Source organism: Bradysia coprophila, unplaced genomic scaffold (genome assembly GCF_014529535.1).
Source record: "Bradysia coprophila strain Holo2 unplaced genomic scaffold, BU_Bcop_v1 contig_583, whole genome shotgun sequence".
NCBI lineage: Eukaryota > Metazoa > Arthropoda > Insecta > Diptera > Sciaridae > Bradysia > Bradysia coprophila.
The window spans coordinates 1,009,598-1,027,427 of NW_023503823.1; the positions used below are offsets into that span (position 1 = coordinate 1,009,598).

The window sequence follows — 17,830 nt, forward strand, 5'->3', positions numbered from 1 at the left end:
GAAATAGCTGAAATTTTCTTACGTTCAACGTAAATGAGTATTCATGGTAAATCATGCATATTTCAAATTATCAAAGTCTTTATTTTGTGGTGTCTTTATGTATCGGGTATTTGTATTTCCTTTAACCCGAATAGATGGGAACTCATGTATAATGCGTTCATAAGTAGGTGAAAGTAATTATTTACATACAGGAACGATTTTAAAACGATTCGGTGGAAATTTTAGCACAAATTTTCGTAACAGAACATAAACGAGAACAGCAGGAATTTCGGTTTGATTAAAATTTATTTAAATGGGAAACTGCAGTTAAAGAGAAATTTCTGGTATTTGTCAATCTCTAACAAACTCTATCAGCTAATATTATCAAAGTGGAAAAGTTGGGTTGTGTTTCTTGATAATTATTTCCCATTCATGTACCGAGTAAAAACTGTAGGTAGTAGCACAATTCTTTGTGTATGAAATATGATACTAGTTTGAACTATTTAGAAACATCCGCAGTCATCTGTTACGGACAAAAGTCAAATGATTTGATATAGTGCTAGTGCTCATTTATACAGTACTTAAAATAATGAAGTAACAGATTTCATGTCAAAATTTACAAAATAGTCTTCAGTTTTGATGCAAACCAACTTGTTTCATTTGAGTTTTCAACTCAGAGTTGTCTTAAACTGTTCTTTCAGAGCTTTGAGTCAAATGTGCAGAATGATTGTTGATTTATCAAATAATTTACTAAATGTTTTGATTGTTAAGGTTCAAAATAAGTATTCGTGACGTGAGTTCATACTTTCGTCATTATTTGGCAGTGTGTCTAAACTGAACGCTCGGAGCCTTTTTAGCTGCGAAATCAGAGTCACGAATGTGTTAGCTTTCAATACAAAATAGATTTGTTTGCAGTAGTTCGACCACTTCTAAGAAAACTCAACAGTTTTCTTAGATTTGCATAAAATACTGAGTTTTCTCACAAGTCGTCGAACTGTATAGAAAACAAATCTCTATTTTATTGAAAGCTAACCCATTTGTGGTGGTTATTGTCATATTTCGTCTTAAAGTTTTCAAAAACAATTTTTGTAAATAGTCCAGATCCTTGTGTCAGAAGAAATGGCTCCATTCAATGAAAGTGTAAAAGTGTTCTAGACTTTCATTGGCTCCGTTTGCCAAAAATGTACTGAAATAGACGATTTGCAAAAGAAAATTTGTTCCACAACTTTTCATTCTCAATCACGTATGATAACTGAAAAGCTCGAAAAATGGAAAGTGAGCGGATTGACACAATGGACCCGACTAAAAAAGACATCGCAAACATACAATACGAAACGCCCGAATGTAGACTCTTCTAACTTCAGCTAAAAATCCATGCCTCTTAAGCATCTGAAAATCAATAAGACTAACCATAGTATAGGTGAAATAACTTACTTCGCAAGGAATATACACGAAATCACCACGATGTCTCTTAATAGAACTGATTTTAACTCCTTGTGGATCTCACTTTTCTGTAATAACTTTGTGGTTACCATTATCCTCGTATCCTCGTATTTTTCATGGGAAATCTTTTAATCGAATTTAGGAGACGCCTGTGAGAACCTCTATTCATAGGTACCATAGGTCACACACTGTTGCCGTTGAAAGTGTGTTTTGACTTTGCAAAAGGGCTTGAAGTCGACAAAAACGTCGCAAAAGGAAAAATGGTCCAATTCACCATTACCTATAAGTTGCAATTGCAATTCAAATTCGTAATCTCTCTAATGTTTGAAGAGTCGAGTCCCTTTCACGTTATTGGCTTAAAGCTTATAATATTTTTATTCAAATGTTTATGGACCCAGATTTTTCAAAAAAACATCTGTTTTTGCAATAGCACATTTGGATATCCAGCATTGCTGCAGAATTTTTTATTCAGCGAATTTAAAACTTTTAATCCCTTGTGACGATGTTCCACATTAGTTTGTGTTCAGTTCCTCAAATCCTTACCAGAAATATGAAAATATATTCACAAAACACCGAAATGTTTCTGACTGTTTAATTAAACTTGAAAGTTTTATCTCATTTTATGTACATATCCCCCCTGTATTCATAAAATAAGGAATGTTGATATTTGGATTATACCAAAGCCACTCACCGATTTACTTAATTTTATATAATAGATAAAAAAAATAAAATAAAAATTGACTTCAATGAACCCTATCTTCGACTGATTTTCATATTTATTTTTGACTGAATAGCTTCATTTAGTATTTTCAAAAACCCATTTTCTTTTTGATAAAAGCTCATACAAAACAAACATTAACGTAAATTGGTACATATAACATTTTGTGTGTAGCATGTAACCATATTCCATTCGGTATGTATACACATTTATGGTTCATCAACATAACATTTTATACTGGAATATGTTCCAACTTTTATGCTAAAACATTTTCAAATAATTTGAATGTGTGCTTCATAGAAGCGAAAACCGTATACAATTTCGATTTTGCTTTTGGAAAAATATATATTTAGGAAAAAAAAGAAGAAGAAAATTTTCGGTATACACACAAGAGGAGGAATGGAGTAAACAAAATGTTTGCACACACATATTCACGTCATGCTTAAATGTGTAAAGCTTTCAGCGGTTTAAATATAATATTTGCATGATTTCACTAGAGCAAATGAATTTTTGAGTCATTTTAAAATGTTGTTGATCCAGTATCAAATAAATGAAAGGAGATACGATTTTGATATAGAAATAACACTTCATACAATCACTGTTTCATATTGAAAGGAGTGAACTTTGATGGAATAGGGCAAAAGTTATACTGGGAGATGAAGAGGTGTCCTAAATAGAATCGTTGTGCTGTCATACCTACGACCTATGAAGTACTTATAACATTTGAATAGGTAAATTCAGAAAGGGATCATAGAATACATCGACCTCTGGGTACCAACTTATTTCTATAATGACGAATTATGTCTAAAAAGACATTTTATGAAATAAAACGTGGCGACTCGGGGAAGTTAAGTAAGTTTTCTATGAAAAACACCGTCTCAACACATTGCAGAATAATGCGCACGCTGGAACTTTTGACACCCTGGAAAGTAGTAAAGGAGTCGAATAAAATTTGAAAAATCTAAAATTTAATTTTTTATTTTTAGAAATTTATTTGGAGGTATTCCTCAACTTCTTTACTGATTTCCAGGGTACCTAAAGTCGACGAGTCACAGTAACCGGCAAAGTGTTAAACTATTATAAAAATAGCGTCTTTGATTTTTTGTGAACAGTTCAGAGGGTAGTTTCCATGATAACTTACTTAGCTTCCAAGAGAACTCCACTTTCTCTTCATGACTTTTATAGCAGTTCAGAGCGTGCTTTTCCTTGATTATTCGTAACTTCCAAAATTACGACCCTTTTTAGTTCATAAAATGTATTTTTACAGCAGAACTATTTTACAAGACAGCTGAATACAACTTTTTAGCACATACGTTATGAATATTTGATTTAATTCCGGAACTATGTGCAGGCTATTCTTCAATTTTTACAGTAAAATAGTACAGATCTCTCAAAAAGTAGCAGTACATTCTGAACAACATAACAAAAAAATCACAAACAATAGAGCAATAGAAACTATATTGTTCTATTGTTCATATTCCACACATTTTGTACTATCCAGATGTAAATAAATTGATCAGCTGGGCTGAACATAAATTTTTTAGGTGTATCTTCTAGCTACGACCATGATTAGCGAATTCTATGAAAAATGAAATTTGTGTTTTTCACTACTTTCATCACAAATACAATGTACTTAGAATATCATTCTTTCTATTTGATCCCAGTCATATCGAGGGTAACATCACAAGAGGGCATATTTCAATTTCAATTTCAATTTATTTGTAATCAAAGAACAAAAAGGATCACTCCTTATACAAATGTTCTGACGTTAACAAGGTATACGTTTTTTTAAAAATAAACAAAAACAAGAAAGAAATGAGTGAAAGTAGTACAATTTAACTTGAGCCTCAATCAAAAAAGAAAAAAAAACTGAAGATAACAAAAAATAAAAATAAAAATAAAAGACAATAAAGAAGAGTCATAGCGGACTGTACGCATCAACAACATAATCAAAAACCAATGACAACATATAAGTTCATAACGATAAAGATATACCAACAATGCCTGTGTGCTATTACTGAAACGGTAAAGGTCGTAAGGTATGGTATGGTATGGTATGGTACCAGTGAACGGTGTGAAACATTTGTTCTAATTACTCAAATAATCCGTTGTCGATTGATGAAATGTTCCAGACAACGCCTTTTGAAAGATGGTAGGGATCCTGTTTGTTTAACGACATTTGGTAACCTGTTGTATTCCGATACAGCATCAACAAAGAATGAATGATTGTATTGACTAGTAGTGTGACGAGGAATGATTAGTAAGCTGGAGCGCCTCGATAGTTGTAGATTATCAAAAAGATAACTCGGTGACTTGTCGATGAGTAGTTTGAAGACGAGGATTATTGACCGGTGCTTAAGAAATTCCATAATTGGGCAGCCCAAAATACGATTTACATATTCCCTCGTACTACCACGTCTCCGAATTCCAAACACAAACCGTACGCACGCAGCAAAAGCTCTCTCAACCACTTGTATAGATTTCGCATTCAGATTTGACGAGTAAACTGATCCGCAGTATGTGAATAAGGGCAGAATGAGTGACTTGACCAACATGAGTCTGGTATGCCATGAAAGAACGTGGTGATTCGGCCATAAACTTCTCAGCCTCGAAAACACTTTGGCACTGAGATCAGTCGCGTGAGCACTAAACATAAGATTTGCATCCATGGTGATTCCAAGATTACGAACATTATCAGAATAGTTAACCGTGACCCCATCAATAATAATGTTAGGTATAATGGTCCTCAGTACACCACTAGTAAAGATGATGGCCTGGGTCTTTCTGGCATTAAGCAGCAATCCATTTTCATTAGCCCATAAACAAATAGCAGCAATGTCGTCATTAATCTTCGAAAATGCATCAGCGACATCAGCTTCAGCACACGAATAATGTAGTTGGACATCATCAGCAAACATATGGTGTAACATGTACTTTAGTGAGCTCGGAAGATTATTGATGTAAAGCGAGAATACGAGAGGCCCGAGTACAGAACCTTGCGGAATGCCTTGACGGATTGAAATCGGAGGTGAAGTGTGATCATCGATGGTGACGCATTGCATCCGATCCGTTAAATAGTTGGCCACAAATGATGTAGCGGACGAAGATAGCCTGAATTCCAGACGCAGCTTACGTAGCAGTTTGTCATGTCGGATAGTGTCGAATGCTTTGGTAAAGTCCAGAAGCAACAAAATCGTAATCTGTTTTTTTTTCAAAAGCTCGTCTGATGTGATCCGTTAAGTGCAACAAAACAGTTTCCGTACTGTGCTTCTTCCTATAACTTGATTGGTAACGATCAATAAAATCATTTCGCTGCAAGTATTCGACCAATTGTTCCTTTGCCAAAATTTCAAGCACTTTCGAAAGACAGGGCAATATACTGAGTGGACGAAAATCACCTAATTCACGTGTTCTTGTTTTCTTATGATTAGGAATGATGTTAGCCAGTTTCCAGCATTTGGGTACGTTCGATGATGTGAAGCAATGATTTACGATGTGTGTCAGAACGGGAAGAATGAATGGAAGCGTAGACTTAACAAAAACGATCGAAATGTTATCTAGCCCAATTGCTTTGGACTTGATCGACTGAACCGCCTTTATTACTTCACCAGACGTGGCATTCCTGAACGAAAAATCTCCATCAGCATGATTTGAGTTTGTAGTTTCAGGTAGATCGATACGGTGACATGATGTGGATGTAAGATAACGGTTGTACTCGTCAGCAGTGAAACATGGGACCACTTTACTGGATGAAACTATTCCCGCGCTACGTAGATTTTGCCATATGATCTTAGATCCCAATTTAACATCCAGTTTCGGTATCTCCGATATCTCAGAAACAATTGAACAGTTTTTGATATACTTTTTTCTCCTGAATATTAGTAAAAAGTTATGAATTTTGTGCGAGGGGTAACTCACTTCTAGATTAAATGGATTAAATGGATTAATGGTATTAAATGGATTTAATGGATTAAATGGATTAAATGGATTTAATGGATTAAATGGAATAAAAATTGGATTAAATGGATTAAATACGAAAAAACTTCATTTTACAAAATACTGTAAAAGTCTTAAAAATTGTTGATTTTGATCGAACCACGTACTACAACTCATACTACAATGTTAAAAAGCGAAAAAAATCCACTTTTAGGAGTTTTTGGTGTAAAGTGGATTAAATGGATTAAATGGATTAAATGGATTAAATGGTATTAAATGGATTTAATGGATTAAATGGATTAAATGGATTTAATGGATTAAATGGAATAAAAATTGGATTAAATGGATTAAATACGAAAAAACTTCATTTTACAAAATACTGTAAAAGTCTTAAAAATTGTTGATTTTGATCGAACCACGTACTACAACTCATACTACAATGTTAAAAAGCGAAAAAAATCCACTTTTAGGAGTTTTTGGTGTAAAGTGGATTAAATGGATTAAATGGATTAAATGGTATTAAATGGATTTAATGGATTAAATGGATTAAATGGATTTAATGGATTAAATGGAATAAAAATTGGATTAAATGGATTAAATACGAAAAAACTTCATTTTACAAAATACTGTAAAAGTCTTAAAAATTGTTGATTTTGATCGAACCACGTACTACAACTCATACTACAATGTTAAAAAGCGAAAAAAATCCACTTTTAGGAGTTTTTGGTGTAAAGTGGATTAAATGGATTAAATGGATTAAATGGATTAAATAAATTTAATACCATTTTTAGCAAAAAAAAATTTCCTTTACCTCACGAGTACTTAAACGAGCTGGTGATCGTGCAAATCTATTTTTCGCAATTACTTTACAAATTTTTCAGGTGGGTAGCCTAATTATTTCGGTAAAACTAAAAAATTTTTTTTGGATTAAATGGATTAAATGGATTTAATGGATTAAATGGATTAAATGGAAGTGCGTCACCCCTCGATTTTGTGCCCAAGAATCGTAAAACTTACTGACATATTTCTGGCCAATACATTCTTTAAATCGATTTTTCACCATGAAGCCATGATGGCTCATTTTTAATGGCCAAAAATGAGCCACCATGGCTTCATGGTGAAAAGTCGATTTAAAGAATGTATTGGCCAGAAATATGTCAGTAGATTTTATGTTTCTTTCAGTGAAATTATCATTTTTCATAGTATTCTCTCTAGAGAGGTTTTCGAAAAGCCAACAAAATCATGTCACAAATTGTTGTTTGTTGCCTTGAAGTAGTAGATTCGAGTAAATTCTATAAAGTCTGACAAAAAATTTAAGCATTTCCTCTCTAGTGGACCTTTTGCAAAGGTGATTTTGAATATTCTTTTAGATTTTTCTGATAACATTGGCTTTGTTGCAGCGACACCTTTCAGTTAAATAGTAAATCGTTCTCTATTCGTTGACAAAGATAAGATTAAAGAGAATTGAGGCCGTAATATCTCTTCAATTCTATGTACGCCTTGTATTCATCTATGAAAATTAACAGTGCTATAGTCACAATTGACCAATTCAATTAGAATGTCTCTCTCCCTCTCTTTATTTTTCTGTGCACTGCACATCTCAAATCGTACACCATTTTCAAAAGTAATAAATCAAAAACAATTAGACTATTAACCCATAACTATTCAATTATCCACTTTCATCCAAAAGTTTTTCTTTATTCTACGAGCGAAACAAGCTGTCAGCAATACAAAATACCAGCCACCACATTACGCTTTAAATTTTCACAAAAAGCTTTTATCTCTTATGCAAAACCGTTCACACAATTTACCATAACCAAACTTAATATGTGCATAACAGGACACGACATAAAAAAAAACTTTTCTTTTATCCTCCGAAAGCAGATAATATGCTTTGCACAACTTCATTTAGAATGAAAAAATAGCCTCACACCAAATTCAGTAAAAAAAAGTGTAATACACACACACACACACTCCATAAAATGTATCAAAATCATAAAATTTCATTTATTAAGTTCAAGTGTAATAAAAACATGAAAGCTTTTTAATTGCGATGCGAAAAAGTTTGATTATGAGTCTGGCTGCCGGGCACCAAATGGTAAAGTTTTAATGGAATGTGCAAAAATTTTACTTTGAAGGTTTTTAATAGAATATTCAAAAGAGGGACTTTCCACTGTAACGTCTGTACCAATAGGATATCTTCTAAACGTGCATTACGAACACGTTACTCAACATTAGAATCATTATACCATTTTAATTTCATGATATGGGTTTTTGTAATATGCTCGAGTCGAAAACAATTTTTAAGTGCTTTTCACAAATTTCGCTGAATGGACGTTGGCCTTTCAGTTTCAGTAGAGCTAAATGGTAACTTCAAAGGAAGAATTATCCAAAATATCAAAGGTGTACTGCAGATGCATATGTTTACTGCAATATGTTTTATTAACTGTAAGCGTTACATCGAATCTTTTACTTTTTTTGTTTAAACTATTTGATTTGTGCTTGATTCACAATCTAGGTCTTTATTAGTTTGAGTCACCACTTTGCTCTCTACTTACCAATTTAAGAAAGCACTAGCTACTATTCATCACCTACTTTTGTTATTGTTCTTGCTTCAAATTTCTTAAAATCACCTAAATCTGTTCCTTCTTTTGTTGCAAAGTTGATGAAATAAAATCTTTTACTTCTTCTTTCTTTAACATAACTGTCGGTTCTCAGGTGAAGCGCATCATCTGTTATTTTTGCCATTGTTGATGATAAATTGACAGTTTTTCCAATCTTCAAAGGTGGAACGTTTCCGTAAACTTTAATCTACTATGTGTCAAATTTATGGTTAGCTAACACTCATAGCGCCAACCATTTCCCAGCATATTAATTGAATCATTACCCTACACCATAACAAACATCACAAGTGAGAAAAAAAAGGTTATCGTCTCAAAGGCTACCTCATAAGTAATTCCAACCGTTCAAAATCGCCTCTAGCAAACGAACAACATCAATTAATCTTCCCCAGTTCAAATAAAAATTTCCGTTTTTCTGGCATTATTTAAAAACGAACAAAAAAAAATTATGGAAATTCCCGCGGCACCAAAAGCTATTCGGTAGTTTGGTAGGGAAAAAAAAGCGCAAACAAAATAGAAAATTCTTTTGAGATGAAAAATATTTCCAAATGAGAAATTTCGCTGTTGGATTTTTTCGGGCTTGCAAATTAGTTATACTGAGTTTTCTGTACCAGAATTGAAAATGAAAACTTTCTAGTTCAAATATTAGAGAATGTTCATCGATGCACATAGAAACATTTGAAAATTCTGAACACTGAGAGCTGCTAATTTGAAAGTGTGTTATTTGTTCAGCGAAATAAGTTTTCTAAATGTGTATGAATGGCGGGGTTGATGTTCCGTCAAATAGTAAAGTTTCAGTGTGGATCATTATATTAAACTGACTAAAGTTTCGCATTTTTCTCCTTCGTTTGGAAACATTTTCTTAAATTAATAATTTCGGATAATTCGAAACTGAAACAAGAAGACAAGAAGAAAATTGAAAATATCCAGCAAATGAGTGACTCGACAACAATATTTAAATGCGTCTTCCCTAAATTACAGTTTTAACGTTTCACATTTATCGAAATGATTGGCGTGATTAATACCCAGAACGTCAAATCAAAGAATTTCCGTTTCTTTTCTGCTATGATTTATTTAAAACGTTTTGTTCTTTCAACGTTGTTCGGAATTTTCATAAAATTAAATGAATTGTTCAGCTTCCGAATAAATATCGACTTTTCCTCTTCTTTTTTCTTCCTTACTCCTCTCATTCGGTAAAAGCTATGACGAAGGGTAATTTATTTAAAATAAAAAAAGGAACGTATATCCGGGGAAAAAGCTGACCTATGTTCACCGGAAATTTTTCTCAAAACTGTAGAGGGAAAATATTATCGTTTTTCTTCTTCTTTTCATTCTTTAAAGTATAGTTAATACAGATTAGTTGTTGTTGTTGTTTCGATTTTCCATTGGAATCACATCACTTCAGAAAAAAAAGGTTCCCAGTGATTAATGATTGATTTCGATTCTGATAAATAGAATGCAAAAAAAGTATTTAATTTCGTTTCGTTGTAACGATGAATCTTAGAAATTCCAAAGAATTTTCGGTTCGCAATTTAGATGTACGATGGAAAACCGGATACTTCAATAATAAGTACCGTCTGACAATTTTCTTTGAATGATGCGATGATGTTGAAAAATACAAAATAAAAATTGCCAAAAATTCGAAAATCGCTTCGTAATAAATTCAATCAATCATTTGTCATGTTTCCATAAATTTTCTTCTTTTTTTTCGCCGAATATTAACCCTTTGCTTTGGGTTAAGATGTCTAGTTTCAGTAATTCGAACTTGCCAAAGATGAGATAGTAGCTGCACAATTTATTAAGATTCTCGCCACTCCGCGTAGAGTGTGTGAGAAGTTTGTTATTTAACTGACACCACGCAGTTCCTTTTCCACAATTTGAAACACTGAAGGTAGTCTGATATAAAACTGGTTCCGCTGAAGCAACTAATAACTTTCGTGACACTGATTTTCGACTCTTCATCGTCAATGGTCGAGTAAGTTAATTCTTTTACTTTACTAGTGAGGTAATGTGGCCTTTCCCTCACTAGTGAAGACCCTTTCCCTCGCTCGTAAAGTAAAACGCCATACTTTACACGTGAAATAATTTGATATCTCGTATCACGATGAGTAAAAGTACCTCGGGCTGAAGCCCTCGGATACTTTTACTCATCTGGATACGAGATATCAAATTACTTCACTGGTACAGTAATGTACTATTATAATATATAGCTCGTAAGGAATATGTTATATCATTAGAAAGATTAAGACTCAGGCTATAACAGATCAGTCAAAAAACCCTAAGGGGTGAAAGTGACGCAAGTCCTTGTGTTTACTTACAAAATAACTGATATCGCTGAGAGTGCTGCATTCAACAAAAAATTTCCCCACAAAATTTTAGAAAGAAAACTTTACTTTTTCAGAACTTATTTTAACCATTTTCCTCTTTCTTCCGCTTTCAGAATATATTTCAACCATTTTCCTAACAGTTTTAACATCTGTCACTTATGACGCCATTTTTTTGCCAAACTTTCCTTCTAAAATTTTTTGGGTCAATTTTTTGTTGATAAAACTTTTGCGAGCAGGTATCAAATAAGGGAAGTCAAAAAGTCGGTGAAGTCCTTCAACACATTGAAATTAATTGCGGCTTGCCAACTTTCGGCACCCTGGACTTTACTTTAATCGCCGAGGAATGCCTCCAAATAAATTTCTAAAAATCCAAAACTGAATTCTAGATTTTTAGAAATTTATTTGGAGGCATTCCACGACTGTCTAAGTAAAATCCAGGGTGCCGAAAGTTGACAAGCCGCAATTATTTTGAATGTACCAGTTACATACCGCTTTCATCTGATCGACAACGACAACAAGAATAAACGACAAGCTCTGACTGATGAGGTCTTATATAGCAAAAAGCATGTTCAAAACAAATAAAGTAAAAAATTTCTGAAATCAATTTTTAAAAATTTTCCATCAAATGAAGTAATAGATCAGATAGTAAAACTATTAATATGTTTGCCATCTGTGACAGGTTAACAAGAACAGTCACAACATTTTGAATACATAAGCTTTGAACTAAATTTTCTCCATGAGGACATGGCACTGCGTCACCATGAACTATCATAATCATACATATCTCTGATACCAAAATACAAGAAAGACTGGCGGTTGGAACCCATATCTTCATATTGGAGATTTATGTTTCAAAACTATTACTTCCACATTTGAAGTGTATGAAGTGCTTTATGGTATTTACGTGGTACGAAGTATTTTGTGCGATGAGTTGACGAAACACGGATGCACGATGGTCAGAAATTTTTTTAGTTTGCAGCTAGTCTAACTGTTGACCGACTGGACACAGTTTAGTACCTAGCTCTGTTCGTATGGACATTACTAAGAATATCGGGTCTGGAAGTGAAATCGTGTCACATGTCCGTTCTGTGAAATCTGAGCCTGATCTACTACTTCAACATTAGAATTAGCTGCGTTTATCTTTAAGGTAAGTAGATATTCTACTACCCTAAGTATTCATTCCAAATAACATCTTTAAATTGAACTAATAGAACAAAAATTAGGTCAACAAATCTTAGACTGCCCCCTAAAACCGGCCAGTAGCAAGATTATCTGATTCTCAATTCTCACCAAAATGCATAGTTTTCAAAATAACAATATTCTGCGTGACATCAGCTAACAAATTACTTCTTAATTATTTCCACACTATCCTGTAGATATTCCTTATTATAACAGATGATAAACTGTGCGAACTTTAAACTTTTTAAATGAAAAGGATATCTCGGGGCGATGAGAAGCATCGAGGAAAATATTTTTTTTGGGGGAATTGTACCAGTGTGTTAACAGTTGGAAAAATTATCACTTTCAAAGCATAATTTTTTAAAGCGTAGTATCACAACTGTGGAGAGGGAAAGAGTTTAAAATTAATATATTATGTTCAAAATATTAAATTGCATTCTAAATATTTAACCAACATTAATGTCTGTGTGCTATTACGTTTTATAAAGACGAGCCTTATGCCTTTCTACACCATATTCGGCATGAATACACCAGGGTTTAAATATAATATATTTTTGCCTTCATAAGCTTTAATGCTTTCGCTTCTTGTTTACTTAGCCTCGATGTATACTATAAACAAGACTTCGTTTGCATAATATGATGCATAAAAGGAGAAAATGCAAAATTTCACAATCTAATTAAGAAACTGCAGTGCTTCAAGGTATATGTGTATGTATAGCCATCATTGCATATGTATATACCGTCGGATGGATATACGTTTTCCCTATACAAAATTTGATAACGAGAGTTGAAACATAAAATTATACTCCCCAAAGAGGGAAAATCTATAAAGTTTTTGGGAAACATCCTAAATTTGATTATATGTTTTATTTCACATACATGAAAAGATGGGTTTATATATTGTTGAATTTCCAATTTTAAATTAAATTTTCGGTTATTTTTTTGTGTGTACTTGCATTTGGCAGTGGGAGTAAAATCGCTCATGGAATCGATGAACAATAATATCCTAATTTAACTGATGGTATATGGAATTTGTGTGAAGACTTTCCCGTTAAAACTCCGATTTGCCAGTTTTAATTTGCAAATTTTAATTGGGGCTTGAAACTTGCAATTAATATGAAAAAAATAAATTTTATCTGTAGTTTCCGAAGGGAAACTATGCGAACAAATCTTGTCGCACCCACTTCTATTGGTAGCTATTGAGCTATTGGTGTCTATTGATAGATATTAATACCTATTGACGTCTATTGGTTACTATTGACGGCTGTATGTGTCTCTTGGCATCTATAGGTACCAATACCAAATAGCGCCTGTCCCAGTATTTGCTCGCGTAGTTTACCCCTCGGTAGTTTCAGAGTTGTACTGTTGAATCTAAAAAGGTGATATCTGGAAAATAGTACGGCAAAAATCATTGGACCGTTATAAAATTTAAAACACGTGATTATGGGGAATTGGATTCTGATCCGCTTTTATGTAGTGCTGTGTATAATATTATAACAATTCAATAGCGTAACTAGGTTACGACAGATAAAAAACCGATTGTCGTGTACAAAACAAAGCTGATTGAATCGGTTCAAGTAATGTTGACTGTGTTCAAGCATTTTCTGGAGCAAAGTACATAAACACTGAAAGTAATGCAAATGAGCAGTTACTCAGGGAATCCCACTTTCAGGTTAAGGTGAATTTAGTTTTGTCACGTTGCGCATAGCTGTAAACTTTGGGGAGGTCACCACTTTATTAGATACGCGGGAACTCACCACTTCTGAAGATTTTACATTGAGTTCGTCTGCATCAGGTTACGTCATGTTGCAGCTAGTGTTGAGGTAAATTCGATTCCATACAAACATTAGTCACAAGAAAATATGATAATGAAAATAATACAAAAATCAATTCAGCTGAAAGTCGGAATCCAAAATAACTCTCTGAGGGTTTGCATTACCTTCAGTTATAATATACTTCGGTCGGTAGAACCGGTAGTCGACTTATTCTAGTTTTGCTTCTAGTACATCATAGATGACACTAGGTTTATTGCTGAGCTTAAAATATTTCCCAAATAAAAGGATCTCAAAGAGAAGAACCAGAGTAGAAGCAGCGAAACTGGTATATTAATGATCCAGCCGCTGGGTTGTTAAGGTAAATTATTATTTTAATGATTTTGACGAGAAAATCAGTAAACTAAAATCGGGAAATGGAAAATGTGTTTATGATCTACAAAGTTAAATTTAAAAATCTAAAACAAGGAGATCAAAATCAATTGAGTGGATAAAAGTCGAGAAACTTCTGAAATGATGTCGTTGCCAAACTAAAGCTGAAAAATCAAATAACGTTTGAACGTGGAAATTCAAACCGAGAGGAAAACTACTTCGAAAAACGCTTTACCACATACTTCGTGGCTTTATATGGAGCTGAGTAAAAAGATGAGCGAATGACTTTGATTTTACTTGTATTTGCATACTGACTTTTCTGGGCCTTGCCCAACAAAGTTGCAAAAATGGACTGTCATTCGTACTGGGTGACAATTTTCTAAGTAAATTCAAATTGCGTAAAATTGGAATAATGTCGGGTGCAAAGTAGCAGAACGAAAAACCGTTTCCTAGAAAAAAAATGTATTTTTGTTGCACATCAGGGATATGAATTCGTAGTAAGTGGCTGACATTAAAACATTTTTATTCGACAAGAACATGCTAATGTGAACACGACTGGTGTACACGTTTCCTTGCAGATTATGGTTGGTATTTGAATGAAAGTCGGAACTAATTTTTTAATACGATGTCGGTTGCAAGCGAAAGTTTACGATATTAGCATCTAATTGTGTTAATATGCACAATAGGCATCCTTATTTTTGTGAAAACATTTTCAATATTTTCTTGAATTTTCCACATTCTTATAGATATTCTTTAATTTTCCAAAAAAAAAATTGTGGTAGCTTGGGAAGATGTAGGAAAATTCGGGCCACCAGTTTAAGAAAATATTCTTAATTGTTTTCCTAAAAGTAGTTCATGTCAATAGCCCCAACTGAAAACTGTGGCTCAGTGGTTACGCAATACACTTCCAACAAAATGATCCAAGTTAAATTGCCATGTTCCACATTCAATTTTTCTAGCGATTATATCTCATTGGTGGCGTCTTAAAGTTTAATCAGGCTTCATATATTGGGTAGTTTTAGTGTGTTTGGTGGCTGTAACGATGCACACACCGAGCGGAAAAAACAGCTCCGGAAACTCGTGGCCCTGGGCCGCAAAAAGGTCACTTTATCCGAAAAGTCAAAAAGTCACGTAAAGTCACTGAAAATCCAGAAAGTCACAGTAAGTGACGAAAAGTCACAGAAAATCACAAAAAGTAACGAAAAGTAGCTGAAAGTTACTGAAAAGTAGAAGAAATTGACAGAAAAGTCACGAAATTATGAAAGTGACAGAAAAGTAATAAAAAGTAGCGGAAAGTGACAGCAAAGTCACAAAAAGACAAAGAAAAGTCACGAAGTCATGAAAACTCGGCGATATCCGGAAAACCCCTGATCTATTAAAAAGTCACGTAAAGGCAAAGTCCTTTTCCCGTTTTTCGAAGTAGTCTCCCCATCGGCACCTGATTGAGTCAATTAGGGACCTGATTCTCCTCCAAGAGTCCAGAATAAACAAACTGCTGAATTGGTTTTTGAGTTCCTTTACAATTAGGCCACTCATCTTATCGTCATTTATTCGACTTAAAATTACATACGAAATATGAATCTTAACTTCAACCTGCTATTATAATAATCCTATACCCGCATCTATAGAATCCCAATACATAGTTTCATGTTACAATTTGCATTAAATGTAGTTTATATATTTGCTGGCATATGAAATAAAAAAAGTGCTGAAAAACTCTATTCTTCTAGGATATTTTGCAACTTCCATCGAGACGTTTATAAATATACTTTTCAATACAAATACAATACATAATAACATGGTATCATATCCTACATGGCACAACATTATAAACAACGTCATATATCATCCATATATTTCTTAAGGAAAGCTTTTTAAACCATTTCTGACATGAGAATGGGGTGAATTGGTAAAGCGCTCTTTGGTGCAATATAAATTGTGGTATGTGTCAAAAAAGATTGAATGTAAACTGTCTACATCGAATTTTGTGAAACGGGAGGGATGATATTAAAAATCATATAAATATATTGATGTTATATTTCAAAAATGAAAATGGTGTCGTGGTGCTATATATGTGTCTGACGTGAAATTGGATTTGAATTGGTGTTTATTGGTTATTATGTATTTTTATTTATTGCCATAAATAAAGAGCGTACACTTTCGAATTCGAGTTACAGGGAGTGGGAAAATTGGATAAACATTTACACAAATCTCTAAGAACGAGTTGCAATTACGATTTTTATTGGCGAGTAATAAAAAATGTAACCAAGTGGGACTGCCGTACAGAATATTTTCTTTTTATTTATTTACATTTTATTGGAATTGGATGACGGAGCAATTAACTATATATTTATGTCTCTAAAAACTTATTGTACATTCTCGTTTCTCGTCTACGATCCACAACTTTTTACGGGTTTCAGCCTCGTCCATAAAATGTAGCACCCATTCACTCGAAACATCTTTAAAACTTGTATAACACTAACGACTATGTGATGGATTTTCCATTGTTAAAGAAATACGTACAGTCTACATTAATAAATAATAAGAAGTAACTTTATTGTTGTACGAAAGTAAATATGAGGCAAGTGTTTATAAACGTATGATAGAGAAGATAAAGCTACTTAAAAGCGGAAAATTTTACAAAGACTTTCAACTCCTTGAGTTTTTATGAGGGCGATTTTATAATACCTTACGCTGTGTGTTTTACAAGATAAATAGAAAAAAGGAATTGTTTGTCCCGGAGCTTCTCTATGAATTTTTAGGTAGATTCAAAGCAGCTGAATGAATAGAAATTTTAAGTAGATACTTAAGGGATAATGTGAACCATATTTATTAATCCTCCAAGAAGTTAAAGTTTCGTTATCAGTTGGCGTGATAGATTTAAGGGCTTCTGGTGCAAATACACGAGCGCATTATTTAACTAAAATGTTGTTCAGATAGGGAAATTTAACCTTTTAGAAGCGACTAGTCATCGGCTATCGATGTTCCTAAAAGGACTAACAGATAATTCATAAATTTACGCAGTAACGCTTTTTCACTGCTGTCAGCAAAATTGAATCCTAAATAACTCGTGAGATACAAACTCTGTGAAGTCGAAACCCATTTAGAGGGATATATTAGAGTGTAGAATATAGTCTTAACATCACAGGTCGTGCATTTCTCTAGTTATTTAAGAATTTATTTGGATGACAGCACTGAAAAAGCGTAATTTAATTTATAAAAGATCCCAAGGGGCCATTCAAAATCAAAAAGTGCGTTTCCTCCACGCAAGTTTAAAGGTGGAAACATTTTTTTTGATAATTTTTGAAGCGTGAGCTTTCAGCGAGATCTTGATCATCAACCTAAATGTTATTTATTTCGATAAAAGTGCGAAAAAGTATGTCAAATAATTGTTGTTTTCATAGGTTATAACACTAGCTGAAACGGTTCAGATGTCAAAAAGAAACAATGTGATTCTTATAGGGAAATGTATAAGATAACTAA

General features: G+C 33.4%; 1 long non-coding RNA gene across 1 annotated transcript; it reads left to right on the top strand.

Moving 5' to 3' along the window:
• Window positions 1-995: 995 nt before the first annotated feature.
• Window positions 996-17,509, top strand: LOC119083237. Its single transcript, XR_005088827.1, has 3 exons — window positions 996-1,030; window positions 7,546-7,548; window positions 17,496-17,509. It is a non-coding gene; the product is annotated as an uncharacterized LOC119083237 (long non-coding RNA).
• Window positions 17,510-17,830: the final 321 nt, after the last annotated feature.